This window comes from Hipposideros armiger, unplaced genomic scaffold (genome assembly GCF_001890085.2).
Source record: "Hipposideros armiger isolate ML-2016 unplaced genomic scaffold, ASM189008v1 scaffold_104, whole genome shotgun sequence".
Classification (NCBI taxonomy): Eukaryota; Metazoa; Chordata; class Mammalia; order Chiroptera; family Hipposideridae; genus Hipposideros; species Hipposideros armiger.
The window spans coordinates 3,148,304-3,152,039 of NW_017731454.1; the positions used below are offsets into that span (position 1 = coordinate 3,148,304).

The 3,736-nt window shown below is 37.7% G+C and overlaps 1 long non-coding RNA gene across 1 annotated transcript in view; it reads left to right on the plus strand.

Moving 5' to 3' along the window:
- Positions 1 to 1,362, plus strand: part of LOC109384864 (uncharacterized) — a 10,915-nt gene extending 9,553 nt beyond the window's left edge. Inside the window, exons 2-3 of the long non-coding RNA XR_002124501.1 lie at positions 1,005 to 1,195; positions 1,312 to 1,362. This is a non-coding gene — a long non-coding RNA (uncharacterized LOC109384864). The remainder of the gene's footprint in view (positions 1 to 1,004; positions 1,196 to 1,311) is intronic.
- The last annotated feature ends 2,374 nt before the right edge of the window (positions 1,363 to 3,736 follow it).

Here is a 3,736-nt window from a genome sequence, read left to right on the forward strand (position 1 = left end):
CAGTGTCACTGGCCCTCATATGTGGGATCCGAACCGGGGCCCTCTGGCATCCCAAGCGAGTTCTTAACCATCGCGCCACTCGGCCAGCCCCTGAATCATTTTGAATTTGGGGAAGAGCCAGAAGTCGTACAGTGCTAGATCCTGTGAATAAGGGATGAGGACACACTGTAATGTTTTTGACAGAAATTGTCCTATGAGAAGTGATGTGTGACAAGGAGCATTGTCATGATGGAGGATGAAGTAGACACTCACAAAAGAGGACTTCCAGAACTGCTTCAGAAAGTGGCAAGAATGATGGGATAAGTGTGTTCGAAGTGAGGGGGAGTATTTTGAGGGGGATTAATGGCAAAGTGTCTTTTACTGTAATAAATTTTTACTTAAACATTCACCATGTTTTGATCACACCTCATACATTATAAAAATCTCCTGAACACACAAGTTTTCCTTCAAATCTAAAGGCTCTTTAACCACATCTTTGGCTCATCTTCTTATGGCTCCACAATACAACCAACTTCCACAGCACTACTTCTGTGCTCCTAATAGACCATGCTCCTTTATACTTCCTTATCTTTTGCATGTTTTCTCTGCCTAAAATCGTTGTCCTCTTCTTCACTTGGTTAGCTTACACTCTTCTTTGTCAAGACACAGCTCAAATGCCATTTCCTCCCTAACACCTTTCTTGATCTATCCCTCAGTCTGACTTAACCGAGTTAAATGTAGTCTCTACTGCAGGGGTTATAAGTATTTAACATTTCCAAACGCTCTATACATGGTAGAGAGAGCAGTGGTCCCCCAAACCCCACTCTTCCCACCAATTGTGATATGGTGATAAGTGGGAAGTGATGTCAAGCCAGGAATGACATTTCCCAGCCTCCTTTGTGTCTTGGGGTGGCCACGTAACTAGCTCTTGCAGGTGGGATATGAGCAGAAGTGAGGCATGCCACTTCCAGGGCTGAGGCCTTGAAAAAGCAGACATACCTCCTCCATGCTGTCCCTTTCTTCAGGCTTGATGCAGATGACAGCAGGCCTTGGGGATGGTGGAGCCACAAGATGGAAGTACCTGGCCATCAAACGGGAACACCTATCGTTTAATCAGTCATGGGAGAAATAAACAACTTCAAAGCATCTCCAGCTTCATTTTGTTGTAAAGTTGTTCAGAAGAATATAATGCAAAAAGAAAAGTACTGGTTTATAGGTAAGTAGATAAATCTGTAGAAAAGTAGCAGTTGAATTTAGTAGCATCTGATCCTTTTATACGATTTTGGTTCTTGTACACCATAAGATTCAATAGGCTTATTTATGTGGTTCCAGGATTTGAAGAAAGGAAAAGTAAAGGTCTGGACAACTAGAACATCTCTAAATACATGGTAAAGTTCAACTCTGAGCTGTTCCTTATCAACTTACTTTTAAAACAATTATTAGAATTAATTTTAATATCATTATGTTGAGTGGACAGGGAATAGAAACATGAATATGGAAAATTATTAATTTAAATATATAATTATTAACAAACATCTGTCTGAAATAATGTTACCATTGTTCTGCTAAAACTGTCTCTTAAAATATTTGGCGTCCTAGTAGTTTTGTAAAAATGTAACTGGTTAGTATTAAGTAACTTGAGCAGTAATTTTGAAAGAACTGGCTCCAGGAAGGAAAAGAGTTTTGAGTTCAAACCAGGAGAACCTTCCAAAAGTTTATTTGTTTGAGGTTTGAAAGAAGGAAAGAAACACAGATACTGATAATGGTAACAAAGGTGGAAAGGGGAGAGGAACGGGAAGAAAGGAGATGCCATTCTATTTTAGGAGGTTGTTGCTTTGCAGCACCAAGAGGTGAACGGTACTGCAATTTGGGAAACTGGGAAGAAGGAAGCAGGAGGTAGGGAAGGTGAATTCTTTCTGACACAGACATCACTTTTCAGACGTCGTCTGAAAAACCACATAGGCAACATGAATCTGTAGGTGACCTGGCCAGGCAGAGATGGAGGGAGAGGTTTGGTAAAACCCTGACTGACTTGGAGTAGCAGGGTGGTGGCCTGTCTTAAGGAAAGCCCACAATACAGAGGTGAAACAGAAGGCAATAGGCACAAATATGAAAACATATACCCCAATAGAAAATCACACTTACCACTGAAACCTAATAAAAAAGGAGAGATACTCTGGCATAGATTTATTTCTTACAGATCTTCGCCCCAGTCCAAGAGTACACAGGGCAGAAATGTTATGACCAAAAGGAAATGCTTACATCTATTACGTTTCTAACACTGCGCATGCTATTTTGTTCATAAATCTCCACCAGATAAGAAACCTGGGAACATACATGGTTTCATTCTCCGCATCCCTGACCCCTAGCTCAGTTTCTAAGACTTGGTAGATACTCAGGTATCTGTTGAATTCTCTTTTGTTATTGTACATAGGAAGTCAAAGGACACATTTTGGGCATACTAGAAAAGGGGTGAGGAGATAGATACACAGTATCAAAAAATCATTTGTAGCTAAAATGTCATAAGAAAATTAAATATGCACTGAATGGATTTTTGGCCAGGTTATTGGTCCATTGAATGCTCCTCACTTTGTGTTTTCTTTGAGCCAAGGAGGGTGGGAATTCTGACTCTGGTTTCATGCCGTTGGGACTCATGCACTTACATGCTGTCAACCTGACATTGTGAGGGAACAGATAATTAATAAATATCTCTGGAACACATTTCTTACACGAAGTTAGCAATGTAGGTTTAAATTCCAGACACATAATTCCCTTCCCTCCCCAAGGTCTCCCTCCAAAAACAGAATTCTTACTACTGTGTCACTTTTTTCTGAATTCTTAATGGACTATGCAAGCTGGTATGGTTGTACTTTGAAGAAACAAAAATATTAAAAAGAAAAAAAAATACAAGGTTCCCTTTGACTTTCACGAGTAGACTTCCAGTTCACTTCTTTTAAAATATTGCCTCTGAATTGCGAATTACTTCATGGTCTTTTTTCAGTGAGCTCTCTTCCTAGACTGACAGAGCCAGCTGTGGCACTGTCCATCTATGGAAATGATGTCATCAACACTCTGTCCTTGAATCAGACCACAATCATTACATTTGGCTCCTTTTCACATAGCAGGAACCAAATATATTCTTGCTTACAGCAATGGTATTTAGAAAGTTATCACTTTTACACTCTATCATTTGGCAACTTAAAAGAAAGCAGAGCATAAATTACCTGAATCCCCCTTTAAAGTAGTTCTTTTAATTGTAATGCACTTATTATTAATTTTTAAAGTGCTAGCTTGTTTTGTAATATTCAAACAGCATGTTAATTACCATTTTGATAGTCTAGAGAATTATAAATTATGTTTATATTCATTATGCATTATGTATTTATATACTTCTGTTCTACCTTAATATCAAAATTCTAACATGCTGTTTAATTATAATTAATTTGATACTATAACAATTAAATAATTAAATAATGAAATAAAAGTAACAAAAATGTAATCTTTATAACTAAATCATTTTTATACTTGGCATAAAAGTTAGACTGCATTTCCACAATCCTGTTCCCTACAGAAAGCCAGTTAACCATGTAGTGTAATTCCCTTCTGACTTTTATTCACGTTATCAATTTTGCTTTTTCATGGGTAGGCTCATATTCATTTTAAGGGGTAGCCAATGATTTTATCTGAATCAAATAACTTTGTTATTTAATCAAATAATAATATAAAAATACTTTAGAGCCATATTCACCATAAAAAA